At 58.0% G+C, this 16,820-nt stretch overlaps 1 protein-coding gene across 1 annotated transcript in view; it reads right to left on the bottom strand.

The window, feature by feature from the left end:
* Nucleotides 1-14,817, bottom strand: part of PRR5 (proline rich 5) — a 76,325-nt gene extending 61,508 nt beyond the window's left edge. Inside the window, exon 1 of the mRNA XM_064283389.1 lies at nt 14,772-14,817. The gene's annotated coding sequence lies outside the window, so the exon portion shown is untranslated. The remainder of the gene's footprint in view (nt 1-14,771) is intronic.
* Between the last annotated feature and the right edge of the window lie 2,003 nt (nt 14,818-16,820).

Genomic DNA, 16,820 nt, shown 5'->3' on the forward strand with positions numbered 1-16,820 from the left:
GGCAGAGGGAAGGGCAAGCATGTGGACAGGAACTGGGATGGTTGGCAAGGTCATCAAGTTCTGGCTTCCAGCCCCTTTAAGCCATTGTCAGTGCTACAGTTGAAGGATAGGACTCAACTGCCCAGGCCACCCACTACAGTGGGCATACTCCACAGGAGGCCTAGGGGGCTCCAGAAAGTTCTGCAGAGTGAGAGCCGTCTCTTTCCTTACTGGCTCAGGTAGTCAGAATCTCGCCAGCACTCGGCACACACCCCACAGTGGGCGCTGTGACCATCTGCATAGCATTCCTGACTGGGGTGGGCTTCCGAAGTCCCCTCACCAAGGAAACCAGGGCTGTGGGGGATACTGCAACCCGCCCAAGGCCATGGGCACTTTCCTTCCTTTTCATTCAACAGATACCACTTGAGAACCTAGTAGAGCCAGGCCCTGAGCTAAGTGCTGGATTGGAGCCTGATCAGACCTTGGCCAACTCTGTTACTCTGCGCGGCCTCTGCATCGTTGTCCGGCCTTCATAGCCGCTCAGTGAGGAAGGTGGAATGGGGGAGTCTCCATTTTACCCATGGACAGACAAACCCCCAGACTGGGCACAGCCCTCCTCTGCCCAGGGCCCTGCCCACCTTCTCTGGCCCTAGGGCACAAGCTGCCAGCCTTGCTTGTCCAGCTGAAAACCCATGGGGGGCACGGAGCCTTCCTTCCCCTCTCCTGGAAGGAGGATGGGGGCCCTGGCTGGGGTCTTGGAGGGTCCCCTCTTCTCCCTCCTGCCCTCCTGGGCACCCACTGCCTAGAAGGCCCTGTAGTGGCCCCTGTATTGTCACATGCAGGAGGAGGGCAGTCCTCTGAGCTGGGTGACAGGAACACCTTCCCCACCCCCACACACCCTGCCTGGGCCACGGCCTACAGCCCGGACAGGCCCTCTGGCCTTCGGGGCTGACAGACCACGGTGAAGGCCGTCAGCACGGAGTCCTTTTCCCTTTCTTGGGTTGATTCTTTTCATCTCTAGAAAAAGCAGAGGACACCTCACCACCACTGTCCACACCCGCTCTGTGACTCAGTGGACAGACAAGTTCCCCTGCCCACCTCCACCGCTCAGACCTTGGCCAGGCCCCTGGCGCCTTCCTATCTGCAGGGACACTCTTGCTCCAGCTGCTGGGGCGTGAGCTGAGACGGGTTCCTCTCATTTGTCTTAACCATCTGTGGACCTGATGCGCCATCCCAGAGAGCCACTGCTACACGCCTTCAGGTCTGAGCCACACTCCGGGGCTATGTCTGCGATGATCCCCTTTGGCTGATGCTGGGCGGTCTGTCGGGCTGCTCTTGTGCAATCAAGCTCACTTCCTATTTCTGTGGGTTCTCTTCCTTGGAAACCTGCCCCAAGATGGCTCCTGTCCTATCTCCACCCCCACTGTCCTCAGCAACACTCCACCCACAGACAGCAGGAAAAACAGATCCTTATAATTGGGACTCCAGTCGATGGCGTGACAGCTGTGAACTTGGTCTCGTTTGGTCTGTGACGTCATATTCAAACCCCTACTTTACAAGTGACAAAATGGGCACCCTGGGGGGGTCGGCAACTAGCAAGGGCTGCAGTTTAGCCATTCAAAGTTGGGCCCTGAGGATAGACAGACTGGACTTGAAGCGCAGCTCCGTTGCTCACCCCGGCCTGGTCTCAGTTGCCCGTTCTGTAGAATTGGGACACTGCAGAGCCTGCCTCAGAGGGCTAGGGTAAGGCCTGCAGGGGCTCCTCAGAGCCCCCTGTGAGACCCACACAGCATGAGAGCCCTGGAGCTCAGCAGCTGTTTATCTCCAGACAGGCCAGGAAGGGGCTGGATCACAGCCCACCTCTGATTGCAGGGATCGGGCCCAGTCCCTCCAAGCAAAGCCGCCCTGAGGTCTCCAGCCAGATTGGAGGCACCAGCCCCAGCACCTCCCATCCTAGTAAAGCCATCCTTCAGCACATGCCACCTTCACAAGCCCTCAGACCTCCTCTGGGCTTCCTCAGCCTGGCTTCCCTCTGTGACAGCTCTGGTCACAGCACGGGTCACTGTGTCCAGTTAGCCTCCCCTGTCAGACTGAGCCCTGATCACACCATGAGTCACTGTGTCTGGTCAGCCTCCCCCATCAGACTGGGCCCCGATCACACTGTGGGTCACTGTGTGTGTCCAGTCTGCCTCCCCCACCAGACTGAGCCCTGATCACACCATGGGTCACTGTATGTGTCCAGTCTGCCTCTCCCATCAGACTGAGCCTTGATGACACTGTGGGTCACCATCTGCGTCTGGGTCTGCCTCCCCCATCAGACTGAGCATCCCAGAGGACAGGGGCTGTGTCTTGATGACAATTATCTCCAGAGGCTTAGCATAGCGCTATCAATACACATTCAAGTCACTGAATGAACTCTAGAAAATTTGGAAAACACAAAAGTGCTAGAAGCAGAAACCAGCCACGCAGAGGATGTCCCTTTCCCCATCTCAGTGCATGTCCTTCCAGGGTTCGTCTCTGCCTGGCTGGGAGGCGAGTTGGGCGCTGCTATGGGCATCCCAGCGGCACAGCCTGCCGCCTGCCCGCTTCCCTCGCAGGTGAATGCTGGGCCGTGGACAGGTCGCAGAATGGAAAGGGTCACACAGCTGCAGGGGCAGGGCTTAGAGCGGGAGCCCAGCCCTCCACCCCAGGTTCTGCCCCCCAGCAGTCTCTCCGGGCCCCAGAATCCTCTTCTCCCTTATCCAGCTGAGTGTGTGTGGCCTTTGAAGGCCAGGAAGACAGAGGCCACCTGCAGAGTCATTTCACAGAAGCACAGCGGGTGTACCACTCAGACCACAGGAAACAGCAGACTCCTGTCCATTTCACCAGCGGTCGACTCCAACTCCTGGTGACCCCCTGAGTGCTGGAGTAGAACTGTGCTCCATGGGGTTTTCAGCGGCTGATTTTTCAGAAGTGGACCACCAGGCCTGTCTTCTGAGGCACCTCTTGGGTGGACTCCAACCTCCAGCCTTTCAGTTAGCAGTTCATGTGTTAACTGTTTGTACCATCCAGGGACTTTGTCCCTTTAACACGTGCTCCTGGCCGTCTGCCACTCACTCACTCTGCCAGCCCCCAGCTGGGCCCAGGGACCCAGAGACATCAAACCGAGCCCGCCCTTGGGGGTCCCCAGGCTGCAGGAAGCAGCCCCTGGAATGCAGCATTTCTGGGGTGAGAGGGCATGTTGAGAGGGGCCGGCTGCCCTGCCTGGGATAGAGATGGGCAGCCAGGAGGGCTTCCTGGAGGAGGGTGCCTTCCAGCAGGGGCTTGAAGAACCAGAAGAAGCCCACCAGGTGAAGAAGGGGAGGAAAGGTATTCCAGGTGTGTGGGCAGGCAACAAGGGGCAGTAACAGGGCCCCTGGTCCAGACCTGGGGGTCAGAGATGACCCTAGTGACCCAGGGGGGCCTGGCTCCCTCTCACGGCTGCAGGCAGCTTGAGCAGTTCCAGGGACCAGAGCGTCCCATCAGGAAATCCAAGCACCTTAGAAAAAACTCCCACTTGAACTGCGTGCCCCTGGCTCTGCTTGTTCCCTGGAAGAGCCAGCCTCAAGGCCTGCAGGACTGTCTGGAAATCCGAGCACGTCCCAAAGGCCTCCCGGGTGTGAGCGTGTGCTAGAGACCAAGGACACAGATGAGACCCTTGCTCACGCTCCACGGGAATGCAGTTACCCCAACTCAGAATCACGACCGAGGCTCAGAGAGGCAGCACCACCCACCCAAGGTCACACAGCAGGTAAGTGGATGTAGGCCCCCAGCATGTCCTCAATGATCTGCACTCACTCCCCTACCACAGGGAAGCTCCCCAGAGCAGGGTCAGCCAGTGGGGCCCGGAAGGCGCCTGGCCCTTGGAGAGAATGCCCGGAACGTGTGTTATGAATGAATGAACAAAAGAATGAACAAAGAGTCTGCGATCCACGCAGCAGTCGGAAGAAGCCATCTGCTACTGTTTTTTGTTGTTGCTGTTACTCTGAAGACCAAAATCACAAACCCAGAGTCAGAGCACTGTGTCACCTCAGTGTGGGCATCCTGGCCTCATCAGGGCCAGGACCGAGTCGGCTCAGTGGGGCAGGGGCGTGGGGTCTGGGCCAGACAGACCAGGCCCAGTCTCTGCTCAGCACTGCAGAGCTGTGAAACCCACCCGTGGTGCTGCCCCTCTGGCCTCATTGCTACACAGAGGCTCGCAGAATCTACCTAGTTGGAGGCAGGCCCTGCAGGGTGGGGTCCCAGCCTACCGCCCATGCTCTGCCTTGTGGCTTTGGCCAAGGGCAAGGCCTGCGCTCTCCTGGGCCTCCCTCCTCGAGAGACCTGCTGTGAGCTCTGAACCTGCCCAGCTGGAGCTGCCTGGACACCCTGGTCTGTGGGCAGCTGGATGGTTTACCTATTCGGTGGATGGTTTACCTATTCTGAGACCTCCACGTGGTCAAAGGGCAGAGGGGCCAGGAGGCCCGGGCTCCCATGACTCAGCAGAGCTCAGCAGGGCTGCAGGCCCCAGTGGCCTGCCCCCCGATTGCGCCCTGTGTGGGGAAGCCCAGCTGCTGGCATTTCTGGTAAATACTTTATCCCTGCTCAGGGAGCAGCCCCAGGAAGGTGCCTGCAGCCTGCGAACCATCAGAGCACCCCTTCCTGCCCGGACTGGAGGAGGGGGTCCAGTGGCAGGGCGGGTGGACGGGAGCCAGCTCAGGTCCATCCTGTGGTCTCCGCTCAGCTGAGCCAAGGCTGCCTGAGCCTGTCCACACCGCACTCAGCTGGTTCCATCTCCTCTCTACCCTGCCTGGAGCACCAGCCCCACCCCCCGCCCTTTGCCTACTCAAGTCCCTGCTGGCCCTGTGCCTCCTCCTGCAGGAAGGCTTCCTGGCTCTGCCTCTTCCCTCTGTGTGATCTTGGGCAGGCCCAGCACTCTCCAAGCCTAGCTCTAAAATAGGGCCAATAATTCCCACTCAGGGGGCGTGGGCGTAAGGGAGGGTCTCCCACACCTCACCCCCCGGAGGCTCGTTCTATCTGGGGGAACCGGACATCAGAAGCCAGATCAATAAAAATACTGTCATAGATAAAGGGGCACATACGGCCTGGTTCCTCCTTGCAGGGACCCACAGTTTAGCTGAGAGGAAGAAAGAAGAGAGACCAGTTGCTGTCGGGTTGGTTCCAGCTCATGGCAGCCCCATGTGTGTAGAGTAGGACTGGCTCATAGGGTTTTGAAGGCTGTGAGCTTTTGGAAGCAGATTGCCAGGCATTTCTCCTGAGGCACCTCTGGGTGGGTTCGAATCACCAACCTTTCGGTTAGCAGCTGAGTGCCTGCCTAACTGTTTGCACCACCCAGGCTCCTAGCTGGGAAGATAGGACCTAAATAATACCACCAGTAATTACTATCGCAGCACCGGCGACCATAATGACTGTCACGTTTCAAGCCCCTCCCTGCCTCATACCTTGATTACTGCTCCCAGCACCCTGTGACATGGGGGTGAGCCCCCTGTCTTACAGCAGTGCAGGAGCAGGGCCCTGCCCGAGGACACACAGCTTGCCCAGAGCTGACCGGCTGTCCTGTTGAATCTTTGGGGCACACCCGCCCTCGGGAACAGTCCCAGGGGGCAGTGAGGGACGCAAGAAGGCCAGAGGAGAGGTCGAGCTGCAATGTAGCTGCAACAGAGGCTTCAGCAGACCCCCAAGGGGTGCTCCAGATCAGGGGACGGCCCTGCCAGCTTGTCTGGAGTTGGGCCTTCATGCCCCCATGCAGATCCAGCTCTGGCTGTCCCTGGGAAGGGGTGAGACATGAACAAGGTGGCTTCAGCTGAGGGCAAGTCCCGTGAGAGACTCAGCCAAGAGCTGTCTCCCACCCACCCTCCTTGCAGCTGGGAAAAGAGGGCCTCGGCCACCCACCCACTGTGGTCAGTGTGACCCCAGATTGGCCAGATGTCCTGGGAGGCAGCCTGGGGTGGCAGGAGGGAGCACTGGACTCTGAGTCATACAGATCTGAGTTCAAACCCTACCTGGGCCCGATACGCAGGGCTTGAGGGATAAGCACTGCACCCCTTCTAGTTGCATCTGTCCCTCAAGGCTGAGGACCCCTCCCTCCTCCTAACCTGGCTGTGAGGGTCAGACCCAGGGTTTTCAGTATGCTGCCTGGGCCTATGGGACGATGCTATCTAGAGCCGCGCCTGTCACCAGGGTCGCTAGTGCCCTCTGCTGCCCCAAATGCCCCTGAGGGTGGGCCGTCCACTCCCCCAGTCTGCTCTGCTCTGTTGGTTAGAAAGGTCTTCCTGACACTGGTCCCTAGCACCCCCCTTCCAGGGTCTGGTTTTGCCTCCTGGGGCCCAGGATGCGGCTGTTCCCCGTGGCTCAGGAGATCTGGAGCTGTATCAGCACCCCCCCCACCCCCCACCACATACCAGGCCAGACACCACCATCTGGGATCTTCCTGTCCTCACAGGCACCATGGTAAGCCTCACTGAAGAATCTAAAAAGCAGCCGTTTCCGCGGCCACAGCGGCCACCCCCAGGATGGTTCCACAGTGTAGCTTTTCAGCTGGGCCCTTGTGGGTGGCCAGGCCCTGCTCCCCGAGGTGTCAGCACTGCTGCACACGCCGGATGCTCCTGACAGTCTCAACAGAATCTTCCCTCCACTTTGACAACCCTTCTCTCCCATGCGCTCCACCCTCATAAAAACCCAGTGGCTGTGGAGTCGACTCCAACTCATAATGGCCCCATACATGTCAGAGTAGGAGAACTGTGCTCCATAGGGTTTGCAATGGCTGATTTTTTGGGAAGTAGATTGCCAGGCTTTTCTTCCAAGGCACCTCTGGATGGACTCGAACCTCCAGCCTTCCGGTTAGCAGCCGCCGGCATTCTCCCAGGGACTCTCCCAGACCCACAGAAGGGGCAACATCTTACACATACACCCCGATCTCCAGAAGAGCTAAAGTGGTTACTCGCTGCACCCAACTTCAAAACAGCCGTCAGTTGCACTCCTCTACCACAGAACCCTGAAAATGAATTCTTAAACCTCACACCTGGGGCTGGGAGGGCTGATACCCAGTGCTGGTGCAGGGACAGCAGAATGGGCCCTCGGCAATGACTGCAGAGAGGGCGCGGGGAAGGGCCTGACGTGTGCCAACACAAGGATCGACTTGGTTACATGGAAAACGTTTTATGTATCAGGAAACCCTATGGGGCAGCTCCACTCCGTCCTGTAGGGTCCCTATGAGTCAGAATCGACTCAACAGCACACAACGACAATAACGATTATTACTTCACATCTTTACCTTACTCCCTGGCCTGGAAGCTAAGCAGGGCCGAGATAAAAATTCCCATTTTATAGGTGAGAAAACTGAGGCCCAGAGGGAAACTCTCCACACGCAAAGGGGTTGGTGTAAGTGGTGAAATCAGAATGAGGACCTGAAGGAGAGTTTTCTGGTGTCGGATGGGGGCTGCTCCTTGGGGTGTCACGCAGGTTCGTTCTGCTGGAAAAGCTGCTTTTGAACACAAAGAAGGCTTTTAACCGGTCCAGTGGGCGGTTAAATTTCTAGAATCTTCTAGAAAACAAGCAGGGCTTCCCCAGGGGATGGGGTCCCAGGAGCTCGCATCCTGGGGGTCAGAAGAGCCCATGGTAATGATGCTCGGTGGAGCGCCTCCTTGGGGATGTGTGTGAGGGCTGAAGTGTGCAGAGCTCGTGTCAGGGAGTCCTGGGTTCAACTCTCAGCCCTGCCCCTGGCTGCTTGTGTCTCTGGGCAGCCGCTGATTCTCTCTGAGCCTCAGTCTGCCCATCTGTAATGTGCGGGTGGCCATGACCACCTCCTAGGCTGGCTCGGGGGATGAAGTAAGAAGGCGACTAAAAACAAAATAAACCAGTTGTTGGCAAATTGATTGTGACTCATGGCGACCCCGTGTGTGCAGAGTAGGACTGCCCCACAGGGCTTTCCAGGAGGTGACCTTTCGGAAGCAGATCACCTGACGTTTCATCTGAGGCCCCTCTGGCTGGGTTTGAACCATCAACCTTTTAGTTAGTATGTTGTTGTTAGGTGCCATCACGTTGCTTCCGACTCACAGCGACCCCACGTACAGCAGAATGAAACACTGCCTGGATTAGCGACATCTTCACAATTGTAATGTTCGGGCCTCCTGTTGCAGCTACTACGTCAGTGCATCTCATTGAGGGTCTTCCTTTCTTTGCTGACCCCCTACTTTACCAAGCATGAAGTCCTCCTCCAGGGACTGATCCCTCCTGATAACATGTCCAAAGTATGTGTGATGAAGTCTCGCCACCCTTGCTTCTAAGGAGCATTTTCGCTGTACTTCTTCCAAGATAGATTTGTTCGTTCTTCTGGCAGTCCATGGTATATTCGATATTCTTTGCCAACACTATAATTGAAAAGCGTCAATTCTTTGGTCTTCCTTATTCATCGTCCAGCTTTCACATGCATATGAAGGGACTGAAAAGACCATGGCTTGAGTCAGACCCACGCTTAGCCCTCACAGTGACATCTTTAGCACCTATTCGTACCATTCATGGACAGCCCAAGACAGTCCCTAGCGAGGTCCTTCTACAGGCCCTGGCACACAACGCGTGCTCACAACGTAGCAGTCCCCACCCTTCCAGAGGTAAGCCCGAGCCTTGGAGTAAGAACCAAGGAGAGCAACATTCCTTGCACTGAAGAGAACTACGACCTTTTCTCTGTAATTTTTTAAAGTTGGCCTGGCCCCGCCCCCTCCCCACTGGCCCCAGCATGTAGTCAGTAATAATGAACTCCAGCTCTGTCCCACTCCTCTGGGGCGGGATATGCATGGGTACAGGGGAGGGCTTCCCCGTGCCAGACACTGAGCGGGCACTGGGCACGTCTCATGTCCTGTGGCCATCTCGGCCATCCCAGGAGGTGGATACAAACACCAGACGCTGAGTGGGCAATGGACACTCTCATGTCCTGTGGTCATCTCGGCCATCCCAGGAGGTGGGTACAAACACCAGACACTCAGCGGGCACTGGACACATCTCATGTCCTGTGGTCATCTCGGCCATTCCAGGAGGTGGGTACAAACACCAGACACTGAGTGGGCAATGGACACTCTCATGTCCTGTGGCCATCTCGGCCATCCCAGGAAGTGGGTACAAACACCAGACACTGAGTGGGCAATGGACACTCTCATGTCCTGTGGTCATCTCGGCCATCCCAGGAAGTGGGTACAAACACCAGACACTGAGTGGGCAACGGACACTCTCATGTCCTGTGGTCATCTCGGCCATCCCAGGAAGTGGGTACAAACACCAGACACTGAGTGGGCAACGGACACTCTCATGTCCTGTGGTCATCTCGGCCATCCCAGGAAGTGGGTACAAACACCAGACACTGAGTGGGCAATGGACACTCTCATGTCCTGTGGTCATCTCGGCCATCCCAGGAGGTGGGTACAAACACCAGCATTATAACAACACCAATAGTAAAACGAGTGCTAATGCCAAGACCGCCTTACCACAAGAACATGTCATTGCAACACCACACCACTGTATGATCACACTACTATGTGACCACAGCACTCTGTGACCACACCACTATGTTACCACAGCACTATGCGACGACAGCACTGTGTGACCACAGCACTCTGTGACCACAATACTATGTGACCACAGCACTATGCGATGACAGCACTAGGTGACCACAGCACCAGGCGACCACAGCCATACGTGACTACAGCACTATGCAACCGCAGCACTACGTGACCGCGGCACTAGGTGACCACGGCACTAGGCGACCACAGCACTACACAGCCACAGCACTAGGCGACCACCGCACTAGGCAACCACATTACTACGTGACCACAGCAGTACGCGACCACAGCACTACATGACCACAGCATTAGGTGACCACAGCACTAGGCAACCACGGCACTAGGCGACCACGGCACTATGCGACCACGGCACTAGGCGACCACGGCACTATGTGACCATTGCACTAGGTGACCGTGGCACTCTGCGACCATGGCACTAGGTGACCATGGCACTAGGTGACCACAGCACTACATGATCACAGCACTACATGATCACAGCACTACGCAGGCACAGCACTAGGCGACCACAGCACTAGGCGACCACTGCACTAGGCGACCACAGCACTAGGCGACCACAGCACTAGGCGATCATATTACTATGCGAGCACAGCACTACGCAACCATGGCACTATGCAACCACGGCACTCGGCGACCACGGCACTCTGCGACCACGGCACTATGTGACCATGGCACTAGGCGACCGTGGCACTCTGCGACCATGGCACTAGGTGACCATGGCACTAGGTGACCACAGCACTACATGATCACAGCACTACGCAGGCACAGCACTAGGCGACCACTGCACTAGGCGACCACAGCACTAGGCGACCACAGCACTAGGCGACCACATTACTATGCGAGCACAGTACTATGCAACCACGGCACTCGGCGACCACGGCACTCAGCGACCACGGCACTAGGTGACCACGGCACTACGTGACCATGGCACTAGGTGACCACTGCACTAGGCGACCACGGCACTAGGCGACCACGGCACTAGGCGACTACGGCACTCTGCGACCATGGCACTCGGTGACCATGGCACTAGGGGACCACGGCACTATGCAACCATGGCACTATGCGACCACCGCACTAGGTGACCACAGCACTAGGCAACCACAGCACTACGCGACCACAGCACTACGTGACCACGGCCCAGGGTGACCACGGCACTGGGCGACCACGGCACTAGGTGACCACGGCACTATGCGACCATGGCACTAGGCGACCACGGCACTAGGCGACCACAGCACTATGTGGCCACAGCATTACATGACCACATCATTATATGGCCTCAGGACTACAGGACCATGTTGCCAGAAGGCTAGGTCACCAAAAGACCATGTCTTTAGCAGACCGTTTCACTGTAAGACCACATTACCCCGAGAGTATAAGACCACGTCACTGCTCGGCCACCTCACTACAAGATGAGAAGACCAAGCCGCCACAAGACCCCGTCAGTATATCACCAGGTTACTGCAAGACCGTGTCACTACATGGCTGATCGGATAGCTACAGCACTGCGTCACTACAAGACTGCGTCTCTACAATAGCACGCCACTGCAAGAGCTACAGCCAACACTCGGCCAGCACTGTGCTGAGGACCTTACATGAAGTCCCTTATCCTCACGACAGCCCTACGAGGCAGGTGTTGCAATTATTACCGCGTCATAGATGAAGGAGCCCTGGTGGCACAGTGGTTAAGCGTTTGGCTGCTAACTGAGAGGTCGGCAGTTCAAACCCGAAAGTTGTTCTGTGGGAGAAAGATGTGGCAGCCTGCTTCTGTAAAGACTAAAACCAAAAAAAGAAGCAAACCTGTTGCCATGGAGTCGATTCTGACTCATAGTGACCCTATAGGACAGGGTGGAACTGCCCCACAGGGTTTACAATGAGCAGCTGGTGGATTTGAACCGCCAACATTTTGCTCCTGGAAAGATTATAGCCTTGCAATCCCTATGGGGCAGTTCTACTGTTCTGTAGGGTTGCTATCAGTTGGAATTGACTCCACGGCAACCAGTTTTTGGTTTTTATATGAAGAAACTGAGGCAGAAAGAAGTTATGTAACTTGCCCAAGGTCACAGAGATGATGAGTGGTGGGGCCAGGACTCGAACCCAGGCAGCCTGGCCCCAGCACCCATGCTTTTAATCACCTAAACTGTGTATTCCAACTGACACTGTGACAATGAGAGAGCTGAAACTCACAGAGGTTAGGCAGCTTTCCCGTCACACAGCAACGAATTGGTGCTGCTGGGATTTAAAGCCAGGCAGGCCTGACTCTCAGTCTTGATCTTTGCATCCCCTCCCCGGCTCTCACTAGGTCCGCCTCCGCGGTCACCAAGAGCTGAGGGTCTGAGGGCGGAGGCCAAGTCCCACAGGCAGCCCCAGCAGCCAGCAGCTCCTCGGAGACCTAGGGTTTCCTAAGTCACCAAGAAGTGTGCTCATGCAGACTTCAAAGACCCCGCCAGAGCAGGTGCTCCCCCGCCTCGATAAGATTCCGAGACATGAAAGTGGGATGTGGTTAAAAGATAGAAAGAGGGCCGTATTGTCACCAGGAAGTCACTTCCTTGTTCCACTTAACAGTATCTTTGTAACAGCCCAAGGTTCTGATTCACAGTTCCTGGTGCTAACCTAGAAGGAGGCTGGATCCTGTCGGGGCGGGTTCGGTGGCCACCTTGGGCCTGAAGGTGACACCCTCACCCTGCTATCTGACCCAGGGATATCTGATCTGACCCAGGGATCTCTGACAGCTTCACTGCCTACAGCACCGCCCCCTTCCTGTGTGGGTCTCTGTCTTGCTGGACTACAGCCCTGAGAAGGCCTGTGTGAATGAGTGAGGGAGCGAATGACTTTCTCACTCCGTCTATGGGAGTCTCAGAACACCTCAGAGGCCTCAGAAGACTATTCACTCACGTCCACGAGCCCCCACAACTCGGGCACCCAGAGTATGTCCCAAGACTTCTTCGTTCTTCTCCCTGCTCACCCCTCCCGGGTTCCTGCTCCCAACCCTCATGGGAGACACAGGGTGTCATCCCCAGGGCCTGCTTTGACCAAGAAAACTTAGCCCCTAAACTAGGAAGGAGCCCTGGTGGTGCTGTGGTTAAGAGCTCAGCTGTTAACCAAAAGGCTGGCAGTTTGAATCCACCAGCCGCTCCTTGGACACCCCACGGGGCAGTTCTACTCTGTTCTCTAGGGTCACTATGAGTCAGACTTGCCTTGACAGCAACTGGTTTTCTTTTTTTTTAGCTAGGAAAGCTGTCTAACGTCTCTGAGCCCATGAGATGCGCTGACGCTCCCCAGACAATTGTGCTCTGTCAGGAGGGCTCAGGTACATCCCAGCCCTTTGAAGCCATCAGAAACGAAAAATCCATCAGCCAAGCTGCATAGACTGTGTTCCCTGCAGATGAGGTGTTAACTCAGCCGAGGCACAATAAAAGCACTGGCCATTCTCAGGGTCGGGCGACTGCGTGGTCAGGTACTGCACTCGCCACTGGCTGGGTCCTCCCGGCTTCCGGTCTCCAGATGAGGCATTAAGTCAGCCGAGACACAACAAAAGCATTGGCCGTTCTCATGCTCGGGCAGCTGCGTGGTCAGGTACTGCACTCACTGGGTCCTCCCGGATTCCGGTCTCCAGATGACCAGAAAGAGGCCCAGAGAGGTGAAGTAACTGCTCAGGGTCACACAGCCAGGCAGCGGTAGACCTGGGGTGCTGCTCCAGGTCTGCCTGACTCCAAGCACCTCCTACCCCCTGAGACTCATAATTTAAACAAAGGGCTCAGAATCTGAGGCTCCTCGGCAGGAAGGCCCTTTGGGAGGGCCTACCCTCCTCAACAGGTGGGAAACTCACACTGAGATGACCGGTGGCTTGCCCAAGGACACCGTGGCCACTTGCTGTGGCCCCTAGGATGGGCCCCTCTTCTGTCCACCCACTACCTGATGGCCAATAGGAGCTATTCAACCTTGTCCCAGCCATCCAGTGCCATCACCCTGGGGGGCTCACACCCAGTGTGAGCCACCGTGGCAGGGCCTGCTAAAATGCAGATTCCTGGTGCTCCACACCAGCGACTGGGACTGGGGCCCAGTATTCAGCATTTTGTCAAGCACCCTATTACAGGCAGATGCAGGTAGTCCGGAACCCCACTCCGGGAGTCCCTAGTGGACCCTTCCAGCACAGGATTCCCAGGCTGGGCCCAAGCAGGAGTCTGAGACACACCCCCGTCCTCCAGAGCCTGGAATAATCACAGGCCTTCCTGCGGGATCCCTGGGAACTGGGCCTGGCCCAGCACCGCACAGCCACCCTCTCAACCAAAAGCCCCACGCAGAACCATACAGATGTCACTGTTGCCCCTGACACAGCAGAGGAAATGGAGGCCGCCGAGGAAGTGGTCTGGTGAGCAGGGTTGAGGCCACACCCGTGACCCCAGCCAGGGCCCCTCCCCACCTAGGCTCTGCTGGGGCAGAATCTTAGAAAGTGTCTGCACCTTGCCTGCTCACCGTGGCTCGGGACGTGTCCTAAAGAAGGAGCTGATCTTGCCAGAGCCTCAGACCCTGATCAGGCAGATCTGCTCAGTGCCCCCACCTGCCAAGGGACGTGGGGGTCCCCGGGCTTTGATAGCGGGGCCCCCAAAGTGCTCTGGTCCAGGGGCCTCTGCCTTCCCTCTGCCTGCAGGAAGGTGGCTGGAGGCCCAGGCCAGAGGCCAGAGGGGGGCCCTGAGCCAGGACTGGACTCCAAAAGGGGGGGCGCCCCCTCCCTAGACCATCTTTGCCGGCCTATTAAAAGGGGGGCCAGGGAGAGGGAGGACAAGGAGGGGGCGGCGCCTGGGGAGGAGATCGGGAGATCAGGCGGCCGGACAGGGGACTGGACAAGAGAGACCCACCCACAGACATGGAGAGAAACTCAGAGACGCAGGAAAGGGGGCGGGGCGGGGGACGAGGGGAGACCGGGAGAGGATGAGCTCGGGGCCCGGGAGGCCGGGTGGGAGGAGCGGGACCCCACCGTCTGCCCGGGCGATCGCGCCCAGGCGGCGCCCCACCCCATCACCCCATGTCCCCGCACTCGGCGCGACACACACACACACGCGCACACACACACGCGCGCACACACACACGCACACGCGCACACACACGCGCGCCACGCCGCCGCCGCCCCGGGCCACCGCCTTCCGCAGGAGCGCGCGTGTGGCCCCCCTCTCCCCAGGGTCTCCGGACCCCGTCGCCGCCGCTCACCTTGGTCCCCGCGCCGCCACCGCTGCCACCGCGCAGAGCCGGAGCCCGAGCCCGGGGCCGGGAGGGGGAGGGCCCGAGCAGACCCCGCCCCTGGCCCCGCCCCGGCCCGCCCGGCCCGCGGGGACAGGCGCGGTGCGGTGACCTCGGCCGGCACGCCCACCGGCCCGGCCGCACCCTGCGCTCCCGCGGCGCGGCGCCGGGCAAGGACCCCGCCGTCACCTCGGAGCCGGGCGGCACGGGGTGCAGAGCGGAGACCCTACGGTCCCGTCTCCCGGGCCAGGACGCTGCGCAGCTGTGGGCGGTGCCGGCCACCGCGCGGGCCAGCGACGAGGCCGTCCCCCCTCGGCCGGCTTCCAAGGCCTCTTTGGGCGCCCCCTCCCGGGGGCCGGGCCTGTGCGGGGCGCCAGGATCCGGGAGGAGAGATCTGACGGGCCCCACTCAGTCCCTGCCCTGGGGCGTAGAGTCTGCGGGTGGGGCGGGGTGGGGTGGGTGGCACAGGGCGGAGTAGGGTGGGGGTGGGGAGGCGGAGGGATGGGGTACGTGGCCAGGGCTGTGGTTCTCCAGGTGTCTACCTCCCGCTCCATCAGTCTCACCAGGGAACTTGTGAGAAATGCAAATTCTTGGGTCCCACCCTAGACCTAATGGAAAAGAGGCTGGGGCCTAGGTATTTGGGTTTTAGCCAGCCCTCTGGGTGGTTCTGACACTATGCAAAGCTTGAAAATTACTGCCTTGGTGGAAACATCTGGAACCCAAGTCTGGCACCCTACATCCAACACTTCATGTCCAGCACCCAAGCCCAGCATCCCCATCCAACACCCCATATCCAACACCCACATCAACACCTGGTTCTAGCACCCCACACTCAGCACCCACCCAATCCATACATCCTACACCCACATCCAACACTCACACCCAGCACCCCCAGCCAGTGCCCCAGGTCAAACACCAACATCCAACACCCCATGTCCAACACCTACATCAACACCCAGCACCCCCACCCAATCCCTACATCCAACACCCACATCCAGCACTGAGATGGGGCACCCACATCCAGCACCCCACATCCAGCACCCATGTCCTCTGTGTCTAAAGGGTTTCTTTCCAAGCTCACCTCATTTAAACACCTGGCCTTGCTAATGTTGTATGTGGTGGTGTTTGGGCCAATGGCTCCTGGACCAGATAGGCCCTGTGGGAATTGCAGCTGGTGGAAGCCAGGAGGCTGCCTGGCGGGCGGGCATTCCAGTGGTGATGGTCACTGGTTATTACGTGTTTTGGTATTTAACAATTGTTTTAAAGTTTTGAAATACAATTGTGCAAATATGTGTGCCCATACCTTGTACTACAGCATATTTTCCCCTCCAGTCGTCGTGCATGTCTGCACTTCAGCCCCTCAACCCCCAGAAACAGTGTTCCAACAGGCAGGTTGACGGCAGACTTTCCTGGTGCTGTCTCCAGGAGAGGGTAAGGCCTGCCAGGCCTGGAGTGCACCATGGACGTCCCCCGAGCTCTGCAAGTGAGCAGTTCGGCCTGGGCAGCTGTCCAGCTCTTCCCAGAATGGGCGAAGACAATGTGTGTGGACAGGAGACAGCTGGAGCAAACACCGAGGGCCATGGTGGTGGGAAGGCGTCTACACTGGTCACATGGTGCCTGGAGGGGGTGCCAGGGTGGGGCTGGCGACGCGGCAGCAGTGCCTGGAAGGAGGGGGAGCCCTTCTCAGCCCTATGCTGAGAACGCAATATCCTGGCCTTGGAGGGACTTTGGGATCATCAAATCCCGCTTCTTGTTGTGACTGCTGGGGCCCACCCCATTGCTTTTTTTAATTCAACTTTTTAATTTTGAGATAATCGTAGATTCATATGCAGTTGTAAGAAATAATGCGAAGAGATCCCTTGTCCCCTTTACCCAGTTTCTCCCAGTGGTGGTGGTTGTTGCTGTCGGCCGCCGCCCTGTGCACGGCGGAACGAAGTGCTGCCTGGTCCTGCGCCATCCCCATGATCGTCTGAGGATTGGACAATGTCCCGTTGTGACCCACAGGGTTTTCATTGACTG

This window comes from Loxodonta africana, chromosome 4, assembly GCF_030014295.1.
Source record: "Loxodonta africana isolate mLoxAfr1 chromosome 4, mLoxAfr1.hap2, whole genome shotgun sequence".
Taxonomy (NCBI): Eukaryota; Metazoa; Chordata; class Mammalia; order Proboscidea; family Elephantidae; genus Loxodonta; species Loxodonta africana.